We start from the raw sequence: 21,781 nt of genomic DNA, 5'->3' as shown, positions 1-21,781 counted from the left end.
GTTTAAATTGCTGGATGAGATACAAGTGGCAGAAGAGCTCCTTATAACTCTTTTATCCACTGCAGTTGCTGCTTGCTATGCTTAGCCAGCTGTAGATCTCTTCTCCTGATTATATGTTTTTAAAAATGTTTGTCTTTCTCTTCAGGCTTGTTCCAATGTATGGAGCAAAGAGCTGAGGGAAGGGAGAACTGTAGTATGTGTGAAAGAAGGGAAAAATCTCCAGAATTTTGGATAGTTGTTGATGAAGATACTTACAGTGTAAATGAAGTGTACTGACTCCTACCGATTCTGGTCAGGTTATTGATTTATCGTGACTTTAGCTTTTTTATTGCTATTATTAGAGAAGTTAAAAAATTGTTTTCTTGGGATTTGGTGATTAAATGTGCTGAAAATGTTGTACACTTGTCAGTATCCTCATTGCCCTGATGGTAGCGTTCGCATTTTACTGTAGTTTCCAGATGTGACTTTGACTTGAACCAAAACAAAATGTACAGTGGAATGTGCTTAATGTCAGCTGGCGGACCTTATTTTGTACAAGTGCTTTGTGGAAGCTCTGTGTGTCGAGGTAGTTTTGTGTTATTTAATACTAATGGATTGGCACATTAGGCTGACCTAAATGAAGTTGCCGTCTCAGACAAACTGTACCTTGTGAACAATTGGGACTTTAAAGTTGTTTTCTTGGCACCGGCCAAGCAAACTGTAAAACTTGACATGTTTCTACTGTATAAATCATTTATATTGTTTTCCACGCAGATTTGATGGGTGATAGAAAACATTGTGTGTTCGGTTTTGTGTGGAGAGCTCCTTTTTCCTGTAGCTTTTGCATGTGATTTTTATTTCAGTTGAAAAGTGAGTTGGAAAAAAAATTGACCATCAGCTATTATTTTGCTGTTCAACAGCGCTGTCTAATTTTGGAGAGAGCGGGAGGTTTGTGTCACAATTTCATCAAGTCTGATGAAAAATAAAAGTGGTTTCCCTGACACCCCATTGGAAATCTAAGCAGCTTGGAAAACTCTCAGAAATTGGATAAAATGCAGCTGTTTGCTTAGAGAGAAATGACATTTGGGGAACATTTATTTGGGGAACCAAATAGAAGTCCTAAGTGTATTTTAATTGTACCAAGCATGATCTATTAACTGATAAGCTGCCAAGGTCTTCCTCCTCCTTTTTTCAAGGAAGCGTTTTGGGGCTGCAGTAAATCAATAAGGGTTGAAATGAAATCCTTCCATTGACTTAATTTCTGGAGGCTGCTAGTGCACTCTTTTTCTCCTTAAGTGTACAACATTATACTGCAGAGAGGGTATGATGGGAAAAACATTTGGGACCTGTGACACCGAAGTATACTATAATTGTTCTGATGCACCCAAATTAATATGCAATTATGTCTGTCTCTCCTTGCTGATAGGTATAGAAGCCTACATCTCCCATCTGCTCCTGGCTCTGGGTATTTGGCGCACATGTAGTACGGGGCCTCTGAATGTATAATATAACCCCAAGTGAGGCTTGGTGGCAGCTGGGATAACATCAATTGGTCATGCTTTGCTGACATTCATTTTAACTTGAACTCTAGCCGTCATGGAGATTATTAAATTTATAATGATATATGTAAGATCCATTTTAATGACTCTGCATGCTTGGGTGATCTCTCTCACTTCTGTTTGCAAAACAAGTCTTAATAGAGTATTACATTTCATTTCCTATAGAATTTTCCAGGGAAAGGTTACTGCGAGAGCATTGTTTAGACTTACGTTTACTGGGAAAAATCAGTTTGGAATAAAAATGTTGATGCAACTCAGTTGTTATTGTGGAGTTGAATAGTAATATAAACTTTGGTGTTCTTAAGCTTAAAATTCTGAGACTTCTGATTGAGAAAAGTGGGTGTGTGATCAAGGGCCATTAAAATTAATCATCAGTAGACACTTTTGTTATTGGAAATGAGGCTTGTGCTGGAAGAAATAAGACCGAGCTCACTTTAAATCCGGCAAGCGCTTTCTCCTTTTTATTATAATATATTTTATGGACATAAAGTCAACCATTGTTTAGTGTTTTTGAAGCAGTAAGAAATCAGTGTGTATATGTACACCAATCGATGCATCTGGCCTGTCTTTCCCAAGTAAAATACAGAAAGCTAGGTTTGCATTTATGGTGTAGAAATAAAGCTTAATTTGCTTTCTTTTATTTGGTAAGTGTATTCCTAGATATATACTTAGAAGCTATATTGATTAAAATAAGACAATATTTTGTATTTGTGCTTATTTTGTAGAAATACGGGGTTTTGTCTTTTGTGTGTTGGCTGATCTTCAAGAACTAGAAACTGGGCTGCGTCTGACACTGCTGAAATCAGTAGAAGCAGGTTCTTTTCACTCATCACTGTATTAGCTTTCCAGGCTGAGTTTAAGAGGAGTCCAGTATTAATGTCTGGGATAGCATCGCATCTATCTACATAACTTAATGTTGGCTCTAGTGGGAATTACATAGCCAAATTCCATGCAACTTGTAATATACGAGTGAAAAATGTGACCGGGTTTAACAACCATGTAAGTGGACCATCTGAAGGTAGTAGGATTACCAACATGAATACTAATGTGAACGAAGTGAGCAGGCTTTATGCCACTATATGACCTTGGCAACAAAGTCTTGAAATACAAGAGTGATAGCGGGGATGCTGTAGACTTGTTGAGTTTGTGTAGGTTATTGTTTTGATACCAGAAATGGATGATTATTCCCAACCAGTAAACCCACAGATTATTTTTTTTTTCTGGAAGAGGGACTTTGAGGAAATGACTGTAAAGCAGGTAAAAAACCGCTGCTAAAATGATCTAGTTAGTTATATTTCAATCGCTGTGTCATGAAAAATGTAGTACTGCCCTGTGTTCTGATTAAATGCATTTTCAGGTGATGAGTGAAATGGAATATTTCTTCAGCTGACTTCCATCCTTCGTTCGCACTCTTCCTGATTTCTTATTCAGATCAGTAGCTCTAAGTTAGTGGGACATGGTAAAGAAACATGGATATGTGATAGTGGCAGAAGTGTCTTCTGCTCTGCCTGAATGAACCCTCTTTGATTGCACCGTGAGCAAAATTCAATTGTGAAATGCACGTAGACTTTGGAAGGATCTCTGTAAATGTGTATTTTGTATGCTTATATGTGCTCTGTTTTCCAACTAAACTTCTGGTTCTAATAAACACTGAAAATCACAAGATAAGCAGAGATTAATTTGTGCCTACCTGCTGTGTTAGGCCAGTAGGTTTTAGGAAGGACTGTCTCTGTGTTCAGTGGCACAGAAAGCGGCAGGCCAATATCGCACATGATAGGGTTTATAGGTGGTGGGTTGCTTTTGTGTGTACGTTTGTGGTTGGGGTTTCTTTTGACTGCAGAAAAACTGTCACCCTGGACTTTGGAGCGTCAGTTCAAGCTTCCTGGACATGTTACCACAGAAGCGTAGTGGATCTGTCACTGAACCTGGTAAAGCCAAACTGATGGTTACTGTGTTTTCCTTCTTTCTACTTGATAGAGAACTTCCTCATCTCTCTCTTTTTGAATGATAAACGTGCGAGTTGCAGTTTTATAGTGTTAAAAGCAGACTGACACTCTTCCGTAGGGTTTGCCTTCTCTCTTGACTTGTTTTTATTTACCAGTCTTACATGACTGAAGACATATGGTATAGCTTTCTCTTGGTTTGTGTTGTGTTTTTTTCCTGGGTTATTATTGATACACTTCAGATTTGCTTGAGGATACTTTGCTGCCACCTTTCTATCAAAGTCAGTGTAAAGAGCGTAAGTGGTCTTGTATGTATTGACCTTCTCATATTGAGAACTTGTGTTGTTTAAAGTGGGGTAATGTTGGCTGAGCACCATGTTTATTAGTAGATTTTTGTGCTGAGACATTAATGCAGCTGATGGGCGCTGTGCTGTTGAGCCAGTGTGAAAGCACTCAAGTATAACCACTTATAAATTGCAGTAAGGCTTACCTTATGAAATTACAGCAAGCTGCTGTCTGGTGTTTTCATAATGTAACTGACTGGGCTTTTATGGAAAACGAAATGCAATAAATATCCACTGAGCAAGGAAACTGAGACAATGTCATAATCTCTCCTTCATTTTGCAAACATTGAAACCCTTCTGCAAACATAACAAAAATCTTAGATATTGTTCCTAGCTATGGGGTTTATGTTTTTTCCTTGTAATTAAGATTGTTAATAAATCTAATTTAAACCTGATATTCAGAGAATCAGATTTGTAAGACTTAATTACATGGATCGGCCTTGGTGATCTCTCCAAGGCTCAGCTTCTGCTTTAAGGTCGTAAGTTTTCTGCTTTTCAGATGCTCCTGAAACCCATTTTGTGGGTATGCTAAGTGTTTAAACCACTCTTTGTGAAGAAATTGGCTCAAAGAAGCAGGTAGTTCTGTTCATTTCAGTGATGCAGATTTGCACCTTGATGATTGTTACAAGGTATTCTGTTCTTCTATTTTCTGTTAAAAGTTTTTTCTGCAATGCTTTTTAATAAGAGGGTTGCATGAGGGTGTGTGATTTTGTTATTGCCAGTCCTCTCCCAGCCAGACTCTGGTCTTACAGAAATTTCCTGGATGAAGAAACAGGGCTGGCTATGATTATCAAAAATGTTTATATAAGGTAAACAGTGAATCTTGCTTGTTGAGCTGATGTCTGTTGTAATATTTGCCTAATTAAAGGAATTTTGCAAGCTTCTTAAAATTAGGGGGTGATTTTTTTTTCCCCCCCCCAACTTGTGTAAATTTACATTAGGGTGCGACAGAAAGGATCTGTGGTGATGTAGACTGATTGAAGAGTAGACTGCAAGTGGTGAGCTTCACGCGCTTGCGGTCTCCGTGGTATAGTCTCACCTAGAATTGACTCCAGTGTAATTCTGTTGGGTTTTTCATCTTTTTGCTCTGTCCTTTTTCCCCAAGACTGTGTTATTGTAAAATTGAAAAAGCTTGTGTGAGATTTCCTGAGGTCTTATACTTGCAAAAATTGTGTTTTACCTCTGTTTTGTAAAGTGAGTCAACCGTATGCAGCATATGTACATATGCTATGACTAGTTAAGCAGCTGTAGAGATATATATATGGCTCCTAAACAAACAGATGGAATACATATGGATGGGATTTGTAAGGCAGGTGTGCTGGATTACTTATTTCTGTTCCTGTTGGTGGTCAGCTGAACAGTAGGACTTTTAAGAAGTTGAGGCTTCTGTGGCCACGCAGGTAGCTTTTTGTATCTGGAAAGCCAACTTCAAGTTGAACTGGAGCAGACTTGTTCCTCTTTGGGGACTAGGAGCGTTGGCATACAAAGCATGAAAATAAGACCAAGTTTACAACAGAACTGCAAAACTGGAGGGGACAGCAGTGACTTCCACTTGTATCTGAGTGATACAGGTGTTTACGTGGGATATGTGAGGTATAACCTTGATTTAAATAAAGTTCTGATTTGCATTCTCCCATCTCACAGAAGAATATCCACATTGGTTTATATGGACCCACTCCTGTATGCTTTGTCATAATCTCTGTTCTTGAACCTGATTGATTTAAAATTATATTTTTTTTCTTCTGTCTGTGAATGCAATTAAGCTTCCTGGCAAACAGTTGATATGAAACTGATTTTTCTTTCTCAGTGAGTGGGGCTACTTTTCTGACAATATCGGAACCTGCTCAGTCTTCTATACTGGGTAAAAGTTCATATCTTTTTTTCCCCCCCTCTTTTTCAGTTCTTAATGTTCTGGAGCCTCCTTCCAAACAATTGTCCTTGAAGGAGTCCATCCCAAAATATCCTAGATGATGTTAGTTATGTGATACCATTGGAAGGGGGAGACTTTAGTGTAGATAGCCTCTCCCAGTCAGGCCAAAAATCATGATTCGAACTTGGTTATCTCATATCTGTCTGTTGTTCATATTGCTGAGAATGCTAAATTGAACTCTAAGTCACTTTGGTTGAACCAGCACACCACTACTTTCGCTGAACAAGAATAAAATAAACAACAAAAAATTCTGTAGTAACTGACAGTCAGACTTGCTGATGGCACCGTTTTAGCAGAATGCCCAGTTCTGGATCTTTATCTTAACCAAAAACAGAGCACGGGGATGAATTACACTATGCTCACAAGAGCCTGACGCCTACTTTCCCCCGCATGCACAAAAAGCAAAGCAATTATTCTTGTGGGTTTATTCCAAAATCTTGGAAAGCATGCCTCTGAAAATGCTTGTATGGAAGAGTATTTACACAGTAGATAAGTACAGATGCCATTTTAAATGGGACTCTATAAAATCAGGAAGAAATTATTTCTGTTTGCTGAAACTGTGGTGAAAAATATGGAAGAGTTGATTATTTCCTGTCCCAAAGGAGTGAGGTTAATGCTGATGAGTACTTTACGAGACACCCCTAATGGCGCCCTTGTCTGCAAGAACTTCCCTACTTGCGTACCTACATAGCATCTAGTTTTAAACTGGCTTTTCCCCCCCCACCTCTTCTCTGATGGTAGATTAAGAATACATTGGTGTGATCTGCTTGGACAAATCCTACATCAGTCTGTGTGGTATGCTGTACTGCCTGTGGCACTGATCAATATCTGATCTTTCAGTGAAACCCGACAATACGGTGCATCAGCTGGTTGCCTTATGTGTAGGAAAGAAATCCAGCCCTTCCTCGAGCTGCTGCTGACAACGGCCTTTAAACACGAAGGCATTAGATACGGTTATCATTCTTATCTTTGACTTACGAGTATTATTGGTCATAAATTAGGTGGGATATTTTAAAGTTCATCCAGGCACCTTGATTCTGTGGAAAATCTCTGGTCAGTAGTGGTGTGTATGGGGATGTGGCATTCTGCATTGAATACCATTTTTTTGAGTGGGCTTTGGGGTTCCTTGTCTGGGAGTGGTGAGCGTGGGCTGAAGAGCGAGAGCTCGGAGACCGTGCTCGCTGCTGCAGGTGGTGCTTGGTGTGTTAGTGAACCTGTGGCTCGAGTTCTGCACATTCTGTGCTGTAAGTGAGGATTTGATAACTAAGATCCTAACAGCTTCATCAATCTAATGTCAAAGATAATGAAAATAAAAAGCTTAAGTCGTAAATTCAGGCATGGTGGGTGGACCCTGCTGGACACCAGGTGCCCACCAAAGCTGCTCTGTCACTCCCCTCCTCAACTGGAAAGGGGAGAGAAAATAAAACAAAAGGCTCGTGGGTTGAGATAAGGACAGGGAGATCACTCACCCATTACCATCACAGGCAAAGCAGACTTGACTCAGGGAAATCAATTTATTACCAATCAAATTGGAGTAGGATAATGAGAAAATAGAACCAAATTTTAAAGCACCTTCCCCCCACCCCTCCCTCCTTCCCAGACTCAACTACACACCCAGTTCTCTACCCCCGAACGGCACTGGGGGATGGGGGTTACAAGTCAGTTCATCACACATTGTCTCTGGCACTCCGTTCTCCTCACACTCAACCCCTGCTTCAGTGTGGGGTCCCCCCCGCAGGAGATAGTCCTCCATGAACTTCTCCCACATGGGTCCATCGCACAGGCTGCAGTTCTTCACAAACAGCTCCAGTGTGTGTCCCTTCCATGGGGTGCAGTCCTTCAGGAATAGACTGCTGCAGTGTGGGTCCCCCATGGGGTCACAAGTTCTGCCAGCAAGCCTGCTTCAGCATGGACTCCTCTCTCCATGGGTCCACGGGTCCTGCCAGAGCTCCTGTGTGGGCTGTCCTTGGGGCACAGCTTCCTTTGGGCATCTACCTGCTCTGGTGTGGATGCAGGTGGACACCTGCCCCACCGTTAACCTCCATGGGCTGCAGGTGGACACCTGCCCCACCGTTAACCTCCATGGGCTGCAGGTGGACACCTGCCCCACCGTTAACCTCCATGGGCTGCAGGTGGACACCTGCCCCACCGTTAACCTCCATGGGCTGCAGGTGGACAGCCTGCCTTATCATGGTCTTCACCATGAGCTGCAGGGTAATCTGCTCCAGTGTCTGGAGCCCCTCCTCCCTTCCTTCATCACGGACCTTGGTGTCTACAGGGCTGTTTCTCTCGCATATTCTCACTCCTCTGTTCTGGCTGCAATTGTCATGCAGGTCTTTTTCCCCCTTCTTATACATTATCCCAGAGGCGCTCTCACATCATTGGTGGGCTTGGCCTTGGCCAACGGCTGGTTTGTCTTGGAGCCAGCTGGCATGGACTCTGTCAGACACAGGAGAAGCTTCTAGCAGCTCCTCACAGAAGCCACCCCTGTAGCCACCCTGCTACCAAAACCTTGCCACGCAAACCCAACGCAACAGGTAAGTGCTATGTAGTGTAGTAGATATTCTTTATAGTAAAAGAACACTTTTGTCAAAATAAAGTGAATTTCTGATGTTGAAAAGGAAAAGCCTGCTACGTTTGTATCAAACATGGGTTATAGGATGCTATGGGGAGCTCCCTGCCTAATAAGACATTTTCTTCTGCTACTGGTTGGACTGTAAAAAAAAAGTAAAAATTACTTCTGACTTGTCAGATTCCAGAGTGTTCTTGAAAATGTTTCTGCAACTGTGAAATGCACCTCATCCATCCTTCCCTTCTTTAACAGTGATTTAGGAGAAATGGCTGCATTTCCCTCATTTTTTCTATGATTGAGATGTAGCAAAACTGTGTTTTCTGTGCCGTAGGACGCATTTCCCTGACATACAGCTTCAGAAGCCAGCCCGCTCCTGCAGTGCTTAGACAAGTGAGCAGTCCAGTGTCAATTACTGAATTTCGATTGACTCAGTATTACAAAAAACTTGTCCGATGTGTTTTTGGTCATTTAATAGGACAGGTGTCTCTCAGTCTGCTACATAAAAGGTACAAGCAGGTAAACATTAGAGGTTGTGTTTTTAATTAGTTCATAAAGCAAGTGTGACTTTCAGATAATAGACACTAGAAGTCATTAGCATGTAGTTTCCTGCACACCTCTTTAGAAAAATGTTCATTATTATGCAAATGGCTAGCCTCTGGCTTGGTAGCAATTGTCATATGGAATAATGTGCAGGCCATGATATTAAATTCTTCAAAACTAAATAGCTGAGAAATTCATATTGGACAGTCAGATATTGTCTCTCATGATGTCTGTGCCTGGAAGCGAATTTGATATCCCTGAGGTCCACTATCTATTTTGATATTCCTGGTGAAGGGAGTGGTAGGAAAGGCAAAGGGAATGGGAAGAAGGGAGAAGGAGCGTAAAGGAAATAGTCTCTGTGATAATACTGATTTATTTACTAATTTTAGGGCATATTGCAAAGCTAAGCTTACCTCAAGGGCCTTTCAGAAAGGGAGGCATTCGGCAGAGACAGACATGCATTTGTCAGTATTTATTTTTAGGCACTGAGTCTTAGGGTTTTTTTCTGGTTGATTATAGTCTAGTTTGACAGATGCGGTATAGATTTATTTATGCTTGCGTACTACAGCAATTCATAACAAATTTAAGAAACAAATGTTAGTGACAACTTCCAGTAGCAGTAAAGCTATTGTATGTTCTTTAACAAAGAAATTAGATTTCTGTGTTCAGGTGTAGATCCAGTACTACAGACAACTTAAAGCATGTTTACTGATGCAGTTTGTGGCTCTGTAATAGGTTTTGGTGCACATGAAGGAGCTTTTAGTGAGCGTGAGAAATGTGTGTCTCTCCTAGCTACTTATTTCTCCTTGAAAAGCCTCATAAGTCTGTGTATGCTTTCAAGTTAATACATTATTTTCAAAGGGTTGCTAAAAGGACTAGTTAGAATGTAACAGAACCTGGTAGTTAAAGCAGATACTTTCTTCTAAAATTGTTCAAGGTTATGTTGGTCTAACTCTAAAGTAACTGGTAGGAGACTGCTGGACTAAGTTATCTTCTGGAATCCCCTTGTAGTTCAGTATCTTGCTATTCTTTATGTTTTCTAGATGAAGCCATAGTTTCCCCCTTTTTTTTTTTTTTTTTTTTTTTTTCAGAGAAAAACTGGAAGAGCTAGTACATCTGTGAGTTTCTTGCACTGAGCTTTTTCACTCTTTATTTCTACTCTTTTTCTGGCAATGCAAATAACCCAGAGGACATGACAGAGGACCACAGTCTGAGGTGGCAATGGCATGTGTATGGCACTGTAGGGTAGATGCAACCACTGTAGATACCTAGACTTTTCTTCCAGCCCTGATGGGAACCAGACCTGTCTTTAGGAGTCTACTGAGGGGCTCCTGGAACATTCCCAAGGTAGTAAAATTCGCCGAGAGAATTACTTTGGTTTTTTTCCTTTACAGAAGACTGTCATTCGTCCTTTGGAAAGGAATGATCTGGCTTACAAATTAGCTTGTCCTTGCAGCATTAGGAAAAAATAGCACGGTATTGAAGACTGTGATTCCTTTTCTTGCTAACAGAATATGATGCGTGGATGTCTCTTGAGGCTATCACACGCTGATGGTAATAAATATGTACTTATGTAGCTTTTTTTTTTGGTGTTCTGCACTGAAAAAGGAGTTGTATTCGAGGAAGCTGAGGGGCAAGGGAGTAGCTTCTAAGATCTGATAATAGAGTAAGTTGAAAAATCGATGGAGACAAGGTAAGCTTGTTATGAAAAACATAATTTATAGGTGGAAAACTTGAGCTTTATGTGCTGCAAGCGTTCAGCTTGCAGTTTATTTTCTGACGTCTCATAGTTCTTAATTGTGATGACAGCAGTGGCTATCAGATCTCTAGTAACTCTGAGGATTTGCTTTGGATAAACAACATGCATCTAATATGACTATTCCAAAAATGTAACAAGGCAGATGGAATTGCCTGTGTTGTTTTGGTGTCTCTCTTTGGCTTTTTCTAATTCAGATGCCTCGTTTTCTCCATTGACTTTTGCTGTATCATGTCAAACAAGGTATTGAAATTTTTAGATGCCTTGAATTTAGTACTGTGATATTCAAAACTTCTAAGTAAAGTCTGTGAACGCAGTAGAAATTAGAGAGGTTAGAAACTGGAGAGGCACAGAATGGCTAGACTTTGGCTAAGGGAAGTTGGATTGCAGTCAAATTTTCTGTGAGATGGGCAGGAACTGGGCTTCAGTTCCATTTCTGTTCCATTGGTCCACAACACAAATGTTAAACAAATAAAAACTAGATGGTGCTAGTTCAGTTATCGAAGGCGTGTCCTTTCCATATCAGCCTTGATTAAAATTAATACAAGATATTAGAAATGAGTGAACACTGCGTCAGCTATCTCTTAGCTGCTTAAAGTAGTGCTTTGATGTTATTTAGGCTGATAGTTCACATCCTAGGGAACAGGAAAACAATCACCAAACACCAGAAGAGATCTTTCTTTCAAACATTTAATTCTTCCAGTTTTCAAGTAGTTACTGCATTCCATCATTGTGAAATTCATGTTAGTCTTGTCTGATGGATTATTGTTTTGTTTTGTTTTTTCTTTTTTTAAATTTGACTTCCAAACCGGCATCATTTAACTTAATATGCTGACATCTGGAGCTCGGCAATAGGAGTAGCTTGCCTTCAAACTCCTTTAAGATGCTTGACTAAATAAAAGGAAGATTAGTTACAGTATGTATGTGTTAGGACTGGAATAAAATCTTCATCAATATTTATCAGGTGGGAAAAATAAATACATGGACGCATCCTTTTAAAACTCAAATGATATGACATAATAGACCAGCTGGCAGAGGATGAAAGCGGAGTATGGGGGAGACTTTTTCACCTTGTATAAACTACATAGGAACTTTGAGAGCAGTACGGCACGCTGAAGAGCTGAAATAGATGGAAGCATGTCCAGACAAGGGTCCTTCTAGATAGGCAGATGATGGCTTCTGTAAGAGCCTGGAACTTGAAATCTTGATGGTGGGTGGTCTAATGTCATTCATTGTATTTGCAGTAGCTGAATCTGAATTGGAGGTGTCTAATGCTTTGACAGAATCAAAATGAGCCAGAAGATAACGTACGGCATAATGATAGTGTTGCTCATATAACCGGGGAGGCAATATTGTTGAAAGAGGTGTCAAATACAAATCTGCATAGTTCTGGCTCTCCTAGCCCACAACGTGTTTTTGTGTGTGTGCGTGTGAGTTCATAAGATAACGTGAAAGCCTTCTGCCTCTTGGTCTTTCCTGTCTAGAACATGGGGTAATATTCACTTTACCAAGCATTTTGGGACCTCCAAATGACAGAGTTGAGTGATGACAGCCAAAAATCCAGGCTTCTTAACATACACTGTAATCAATAATGGTATAAACACAATTCTGTACTTAATCTGCCTTTATCTGGCTTGCAGGTAGTACATTTTCAGCTTGTAGATGTAGCTATTAGATTTTTCTGTGTATGTAGCATATTTCTATATATAAGCATATCTCTGTATGGTGTAGAATATTTGTTTCTAGTAATTGGAAATAACAGGAGGAAGGATGTAGCTCTTTGGTTCGGGAGGAGTGTGTGAAGTGCTGGGGTGTAAAAGAAAAGCCTGGCTGCCTCGCTCACTACGTTGTTACCGCGGGATCTGAACTGGCAAGTGCTGCAGTCGGGTTGTGGTAATTGGTCCAACCCGTGCATGTTTCAGTAGCAAGAGGCATCTCTGGAGGTTTACTAAAAGGCTCAAGCGAACAAAAAAGCCCCTTAAGAATGTGAGTGTGTGTAACACAGGTCAGACTGCTCGGTCTGCTGCTGCAGCTTTGCGTTTCGAGGGCTAATGTGTCCTTTGGATGACTCATTCTCATCTGTGTAGGACAACACCGAAGATCTGAGAAAAGCCCCTAGTATTGGATTCCCCTTGGATTAAGATAAATAAATTATTTTTTTTTTTTTGGAGGGGAGTATTATTTTGAAATGAATCTGCCTGGCAGCATGGCTCCTTGTGGCTTTCAGGGAATGTGGCTCCAAGGTCCTTGGTTGATCTCAGGATCAGGGAGAGCGGTGGAGGATGTGAAGGTGGAGGAGAACTGGATGGTTCTTGCTTTTCCTCTTGTTCCTGCAAGTTCTTGCAGTGCTGGTTTCATTTGTTGTTTGGGGTTTTTCTTGTTATAAGTGAAACGGATAATCTTTGAATGATGAGAAATACTTGTTCTAGCCTTGCAGACTAGAGACAAGGTAAGCAACACGAAAGAAAATATGCAAGCATTCATCTCATATGTGGAAATCTGCTTAAAATTTGAAGTATATGCTTGTCCCTATTTAAAAAACAACAACAACAAAAAAAACAAAAAAACCCCAAAACACAGCACAAAACCCAAACAATAAAAAACCCCAACCCAAATACTTCTTATGTAGTCTGTAAATGACTGTTACTGTTCCAGAGATAGCTTTGTGTACTGAAGGACAGACAATTCCTGTCTGTACAAAGTTTTGATGTGTTCTGAAAATGGTGGCTGGGCGATGGATGCTGGGAGAGAAATGTTCTGCAGAACCAGAGGTATGTGTGGAAATGGAGGCCAGCCCTGTGCTCCTGGGTAGCAAGGACAGCCAAATAACCTTCTGTAATCTGCATCAGCTGTACACGTTGACGAAGATGATGAAGCAGTAACTGCTCTCCCTCCCCTTTCATTTCTTCTGCCTTAAGGTGATATATCATGACTAATAACGTTTGCTGTGCAATAAAAGCTAGCGACTGTGAAGTGCAGAAGGACGACTTTATGATCAGGGCTTTGGTCCAAGATGTTTTGAATGTCTCTGAAGAAGTGCTTGTATAAACCAATTAAACATGCTAATTAGCTTATCTTACTAGGTGTCTTCAAAGTAAATCTCTAATTTGTTTCATAGATTTCATGGTTTTGGATGCAGGTGTGGTGTGAAGGTCTTCTGCATCCTTCTTCAGTAGTGGTTATGATTGCAACTTCTACAGTAAGCCTGTTCAGTAGGTGTATTTCAAATATTTGGAGCAGAGAAAAGTTATTTTTCTTTTTTTGGTCAGTGAATCTTGTCCGACTGGGAGAGTCTAAGCTAGGGAATGGTTAGAGGTGGGCAGAGTCTCTTCTTCCTCAGCCCTGGGAAGTACTGTGCACACCACAGTTAGCACTGGTAGGTGTTCTACTTCACTTAGCTCGTAGCTTATCAGGCTTGCTTCTGTTCCTGGGAAACCAGTCAAGACGTAGCAACTTCCCTCAGTGGAGGACAAGGGAAATAGTCCCTTTGTCCTTGCTGCAATGCCTGCCCAATTCAGGAAGACGCCCCCCCATCCCTGATGAACCTCAATACTATTAACAGCCTCACGCTGTATGAAGTGCTCCAGAGAGTATTGTAACTGCTGCCCTGGCTGACTGGTCGGGGACGTGCCTTTTGAAGAGAGGCGATACAAAGACTGTTAGTGTGGTCCTTGGAGGATATAACAGGATGTAATTATGTTTCCTTAAAGCTTGCACGTGTTTTTAGTGAACTTAAAGGATGTCCAGATATCATGCACGCAGTCTTTTGGGAGTTTGGAATGACTGATTTTCTTCTGAAAGAGAAAGTCTGCTGAAATTATTTTATTGCGAGTCAATTCCTATAATGAACTTTAATGATATCTTTTGTTGCCAATTAGGATTAGTAATCTAGAGTGCTTTCTATATTATTACAGTTAATTTCTGTTCTTGTATCCATTCCTACTAAGCTAGAATGTGGATTCCAATTTAGGATTTTTTTTGTGGCATCTGAATAATGAAAACAGTCAATCTTGATTTCTGTTTAATGGCTGGATGAAGACTGTTTGTTTTTGTTTGTAATATACTGTCTTCTCCTTTGCAGACAGTGTCAAAGATAACATAAAACAACATCGTGACTGTTTAATAGCTTAGTTTGATCCTTAACGCTTGAGAGGAAAACATGACTGTGCACTTTAGCAAATTGTTCAAAATCGAGCCTTAGCCTCCAATATCTTAACTATTGTGTGTCTGCAACCCAAGCACGTTGTCAGCCCTAATGCATTGCCACATATGCTGTGTAAACAGAGAACTCCGTGCCGTTAAACCTTTCTGAAATCAGGGCTTTCAGGAGGCAGATCTGGGCAGTATGTCAGATGTTTGAGTGTTGAACTTTGAAAAGCCAGAAACTATTCATAACCATTGATGATAACTACTCATCATTATGGAATCTGGGCAGGTGGCCAAAAAGAAGAAAGAAAAAAAAAAAAGGATATTAAGTTATCTTTGCAACCTTTCACATTGTTGACAGTGATTAATAATGTGTTGTGCACACTTCCATTGCATCAAATACCAATTTTGGGGGGAATGGGAAAAGAATATCTAAATAGGGAACTCATATAATTCACTTCATGCATTACAATTTGACTGTTGCTCTTCGAAAAGTAAGGATAGGAATAGTAGTATACAGTATGACTTTATGTAGTTACAGGAGTAGACTATTAGATTTTTAGGTTAATTTATATCAGTTTCCCAGTGTATAGTGACTGAAACAAGATCATATGAATATAGAAGCATATTTTTAAAGTATTTTACGGTGAGAGAAAAAAATCTTCTTGTAATCACTAGATATACCCTTTTTAATGTTAAATTGTAAAGTGATAAAGATAGCAAGGGCTTGTAAAACCAAGATGACTGCAGCTCAAATCTTGGTTTTGTAGGCAAAACTGCTTGAAATTGCCAGTGCGTGCACTGATGAGCACACGATACTGGGAACTTATCTCCCAGACAATGTGTAAAAAGTCTAAGACTGGTGATTGGAAATTAAAAGATGGGTACTATTCCCATACTTGGTACCTTTCATGTAATTACACTTCCTTCAGCTGCTATAATATTTTTTTTTTTTATTGGTGGCATTTAACCTGAAGCTTAACTTTTTCTTTCCTTTCTGGTAGTACTGAAGTAGCTTGTGCCTCAGCATATCTACTCAAGAGAAACTGATCTGAAAGTTAGGTCACCTCTGCTGATTTTCCACACCATTTTTTTTTCCTGAAATGAAATTTACAGTAGCTTTTCTACTGCCTGTGTAATTGTCTGTTTAACTACTTCACCTTTCAGCATTCAGGGGGGTCTTTGTGTTGTTCCAGCTGCGCTATTTGCTAAGGCGGAGCCCGTAGTTGTTTCATGATTTAGATAATATCTATGCGTATATATTAACTTCTATTCATGTGGCTAAGGCCTGACACATTGAACTGGTGTTCTTCCTGGTTTGTGTCATGGTTACTTCATTAACCGTGTTGAATTATGCTATAAAAGTTTGCAGGAGCCCAGTCTTTGTAATCATTCTCTGTGGGGAATTTGCATTGAAATTGATGGGGGATCTGAGTGCAGAAAAGCTGCTTGAGTGGGCATCATCTGCTTTTTCAGGCAGGCAAGCTTAAGTGGTGTACTATATATATATTTTTAACTGCTAATGTACTGTTAGGGCAATCAAGGGGATGACTCCTTCGGTGATGTAAGTGGTTAGGCGGGAGGGGGATATCTCTTCACTCGGGAACAGTGGAGATTTTTATCCAGAAAAGCTCTGGGTAAAAGCAGGGCCCAACAGAGAAAATGCAAGAATATTTCAGTAAAACTAAATAATGTGGGATGATGATGGGAGGGATGAATGTTCAATGAAACAGGGCTGTGGCTGCGTAAAAGCCTTTCGTTTGCTCCTTTCTCTTAAGCGTTCTGAGCCTATTGTGAATATTGTACTAAAGGTGACATATTCTAAAAGTTTGCTCTAGAATTGCTGTATGCGGGGATATGTGCTCACGGAGAGCTACAGGAACAGAGGAAATTCCTTTTGAAAATTAATTTAAACGAAACTCACACCACAGTGAAAAATCTTCATAGAAAGAAATGCAAACGACAAGGAGGAATGATATAAATGTGCTCCCTTTTCTCACTGCAGCATTGGAAAGGAAAGGTGGTTAAATAACAAATCTTGTGCCACATGGAGAGAAAACGCAGTTGGAACAAGTTAGTTTTGCAGACACACAATAATAGCAGAGAAACGCTATAGTGATCTCACTAAAATGATATAAGTTGTTATTTACTCTTACACTGACTGTTTGGTTCTGACTTGTATTTCAAATAAATAAGAGGTGGTGATTTTGCCCTGATCTTTCTGTCCGTAAAGATACACTAACATCTTTGTAACAGGAATTGTCTCGGTTCTTTCCTTCTCCGTTGAAGCTATGGAAATGGAGAAGCAAGAAACCTGGCGCAGAAACAGCTCTGTGATGGCTCACTGTGTTTCTGGGTGTACTCTCCAATTTTTGGATGAGGTGGATTAGCTGTGTTTACACTGCACTACCTGACTGGTCCATCCAAGACTGAGCGATGAAGCACAGGAACTAGTGACAGAAACGGAGGGGAAAAAAAAAACCCCAAGGAATTGTTGTTTTAGTTGGTTTTCCATGGAGGGAAGGCGTTAGTAGTCTTTTTCATAATCTAGTTGCGTTTTACTAGAGACTGCTTACTAGAGACTTACTACCATTACCTAATGGTAATATTAAGGCCTGTGTTATTTCCCTGGGTGCTTGGAATTCAGACGCGTGTGTTAAATTCTTCCTATTCTGCCGCGAGATTCCCTGTGTGATCAATAGAAGAATTTTCTGCTTAACAAAAGTAAGGTCTTGTGATTATGCTAATACCCTCTAAAGAAAAATGGATTTTTCTCATTTGAGGCCTTGTATAAGGGGCTTTATTTTGCTCTTTGTTCCTTTTAAACTTGTACTTGAAGTATCCTTGTCGATTTAGACCCAGGGTAAGATCCTAAAACATACCTAGAGAATACTGAGGAAGGTGATGCACAGCGGCCATGCTCGCTGAAGACACGCTAGTGTGCAAATAGGAAAAAACTTTCCATAAAACTCTAGGGTTTTCCAGTCTCGCATTTCCAGAGGCGCACTTAGATGTGCAAAGATGCACGAAGCACAGAATAACATGAGAAGTCTATGAAGATCAGCCACAAACCGATGCACCTCTTTTCCACCAGAAATATTCACGTTTCCATTAAATTGCTTTGAGATGAGTACTGTTGTGCACAGGAACAAGTCTGAAAGTGTTTTGGAAACCAGGATTGGCCTATTGTGCTGTATTAGTGAATTGCACGATGGCCACATTGCTTGGAATGTGATCCTAGGAGGCCCGCTATTCTTAGCCTTTTCAAGTTAATAGGTTAGTCCAAAATACTCATACTTGGTTGAAAAGATTCCTCATCAGATAGGGAATTGCTAATTTGTGCTATCAGTCACATTGATTCTGACAGGTTTGGGTTGGTTGTTTTTTTTTTTTTTGAAAATAAATTGTTTTCTTACTGAATTCAATAAATGGGTATGATGCTACTGGAAAATGAGCGCTGCGTCTATTGCCAATGTGAGCATTCAAATGGTTGTACTGGAGGCAACTTTCCGAGTAGAGAAGCTTCCGTGCATTATTGTTCATATTCTTCCACCACATAAAGCAATCCCTTTTAGTACTGTGAGTTCATTTAAAGTATACACTGGTGAGAGTAATTGAAAAGCCAGTAGATAGAAGTGTTTTCTACTTGCTTAACCTGTACGGTTGGTAGCCGAAGTACCTGTCTTAGGCAAGAACAACCTGTCTGACTTGTCCTTGAACATGCATTTTGAAAGTCAGCCTAAAAAGCTTAATCAATTAATGTATGTTTTAATAGTGATCAGGTTCCCCATCAGATTCTTGTGGCTATTCTCTCCTGCTCTAACACGCAGTCCTTGCACCTCTGTTGTTTAGTGATGAGGTCGAGTGTAGGCATAGGGCTGAGGCTTGTGGGCTGCCAGGAAAAAGCCAGAAAAAGTAGTTTCTGGGTCAACTGTTACACTGCTTGATGCAAACATTGGGTATTTAGAGATTAGATGAAAACCTTTCCCCCTCAAATTCTCTCTTACTTGTATTTTGGTTTTATTGGATCCTCATTCTAGACCTTTAAATGATGATAATGAATATTTGACTAAGTAGCATTGAAAATACTAGATGATGTATATAAAGATACAGCACCGTATCTAAGCCCACTTCATCTGTGGTTGTGGCTACTCAGGTTGCCAGTGTAACCACTACTACAAGGTTTGAGCCCATAAATAGTCTGAAATAAGGCTTTTTGAAGTACAACTGAATTCCATGTGGCAGTTGGTACCTGTAATTCCATGGCAAGGTAATGGCAAGGAGGAACCACATCAGACCTTAATTAGCTCTTCTGTTTTTATATGCTTTTGTTTAAGCCCGGTAGATGCTTTGTATGTGTCAGGGCTCTGTGTTCAAGAGGACAGGCTTATAAGTGCATTTAGCCTGGTTTCATAACAGAAGTAAAATTTGTGCATTTGTGGAGTGACGGACAGCATTCCCTTAACCTTGGCATCAAGTAATTTTGAGAGAATTTGAAAGTGTTAACAGGTAAGCTGTTTTCTACATAGCAAGAAAGACAAAGTGCATTACCTACACAAAAGGCTGTAGCCAGAGGTGTACTTTTTAAACGCTAGAAATGTCAACCACAAAGTATGAATGAATGGGAAGCTGAGTGATTGTAGTGCCTCTGCTCATGAATGTTAATAAAAATAGAGTTTTGGTATGTTGTGAAAACATTGAGGTTCAAGGCTCAGCTTCTGCAAATGGGAAGGGGGTGTGTAGTGTTGGAAGCAGCTCTTCTGACCAGCACTTTATGCCAATCTGACTCTTTCCTGACTGTAAATCTGACCATGATCTGAACCCCGCTTTGCATAATTTAGTGCCACGTGAAGGAAAATTCTGGTCTCCTCAAGAAACACCTCTAAAGCTATTTGGAGTGTATAATGGGAGTCATTCTTTTCAGAGGTGACTTAGTGCTTTCAGCTGAAGTGAAAATGGCTGGCTTGTTTGGTCCAGTTAAAAGTTTTGAAGATGAATTTACGTAAAATAGGTTACAACCCATTTAACAGGTTTGTCTTTGAAATGCCTCCTTTCAAAACTGGATGTTCTCATGGAATTATTTGCTGTCTAAAGCTCAAAGGTGGGAATTATTTAGGCTTTGGGGAAACAGATCTTTTATCATTAAGGTGGCTCATCTCCATTTTCACCATTTACAGAAAAGGGGGGGTGGGGAAGAAGGTGCTTGGAGAGGCTGGGTGCTTTTCATGGCCTGTCCTACAGTTCCCCAGCTCTCTTCCACATCCTCTAGTGGCGTGCACTCCGTTCTGGACAGTCTCTGGGCTGACTGGCTGAGCAGCACAGACTGCTACTGCCTGCTCTTGGGATCTTTCCTAGGTCTTTGTTTTGGAAGTGAAACTCAAGCCTCCTGTCTTTGGAGACATTTATTCTTTTCAGTTAAAATTGAACTGAGGGGTTACAAACTTACTAAAGGAAGGAAGGGTGACAAACTGGGCTGAGTACGTGCTTGCAGAAGTCTTATTTCTTGCAGAAAGAATCTGAAAACTTTGTTCAGTGGTGCATCCAAGTCAGTTAAACCTCTTCATGCTCACCTGAACTAATGAGAGCTCCAAAACGATCATTGTGTCATTAGGAATACTGTGTTTTCCTCCACTGGTGTGACAAGGGTGTATTCCTAGAGAGTATGTTGTTGAAGAAACATTTATTTTTTTTTCAGTGGACTTTAAGAGCAGGAAAACATCTTACTTGTAACCTTCCATTGAAGGATGAGTTGATTCAAATTGTCTAGTGATAGACAATTTGAATTTAGGTACAAGTAGAAGCCCAAAGCTTCCTTTTTGAAAGTTTGGATAAATTTGTAATACTGCAGAAAAAGGAAGACCTTGGCAACAAATGTCGGTAGAACCGGGGCTGCATCTTTTCGGCTGAAACCCCTTGTTCTCAGGGTGAGATTTGGTCCCTTGTCCATCCTAGTTGAAAGTGATTGAAGAGGTTGTTCTGAGACAACTTTGCTCCTTGCAGTGTGTTTGATGCCAGGTATTGTCCAGAAGCTGAAACGGTGGTTGTCGAGGCAATGGCCTAAGGCAAAATGTGGTGGTGCTGGAGTGACTAAACTCGGTCTCTGAATGCTCAGAGGGTCTTGCCAAGCAGCTGTTTTCTGTACTTGATGATGTTCTTGCGCTGCAAGTGTCTGTCAATAATACTAATGATACTTAGCTTCAAGTATCCCATTTTGCCTGTGTCTGCTAGTGCTGTTGAATGACGAGCACATCCAGGGGCTGCAGTAATTCTCCCTGTGTGTGGTTTCCACTGTGTCTTCCAAAATGGTTAATGACTTCTGGTGAAACTTCTGTCTGCTTTTCTCTTTTATTACACAGCAGTGTGTTATCCGTGTGCGCCATAACTTGTTTGGTCTGTGTAAATTGATTTCCCAGATGAAATTAAAATGGTGGCTTTCTAGAAGAAAAAAAGGCTGAATTTTCACTTGATTTACATGACTTTATAAAGCGTTTCAAACAACACAAACAAGTCTTGAAGGCTGTCAATATTCGCATGGACATTAGGAGCATAACAATCTAATTGGGTGGCACATGTGATGCGTACATCAGGGCTTTCTTGTACAAATATAGAAGATCAATATGTTACTTACCGAGATATCCTGGGTGGTAGGTAATGTGTGGTTTACTGACACAGAGAATAACAAGCAACTAATATGGGTATTATATAGAACTGTATGGCGTGTCCTTAGCATTTCAGTTCATATCTGAGGCATAAGGTTAATATGTGTCTGCAGTGGGGCTGGTGCTGCTCTGGCTGGGAGTTTGGCGTTGAGGGACTGTAGAACAGCGTGGGGAGTGCAGACATGGCCGGCAGGTTGTACACTGAAGTGTGGCTTTGCCTGGACGTGGCAGTGGAAACATGCATGGGTCATGATGATGGATCATAGAATCACAGAATAGTTTGGGTTGGAAGGGACCTTTAAAGGTCATCTGGTCCAACCCCCCTGCAATCAGCAGGGACATCTTCACCTAGA

The sequence above is a fragment of the Larus michahellis genome, chromosome 4 (assembly GCF_964199755.1).
Source record: "Larus michahellis chromosome 4, bLarMic1.1, whole genome shotgun sequence".
Lineage (NCBI taxonomy): Eukaryota > Metazoa > Chordata > Aves > Charadriiformes > Laridae > Larus > Larus michahellis.
Note: the sequence above shows the minus strand (reverse complement) of the source record.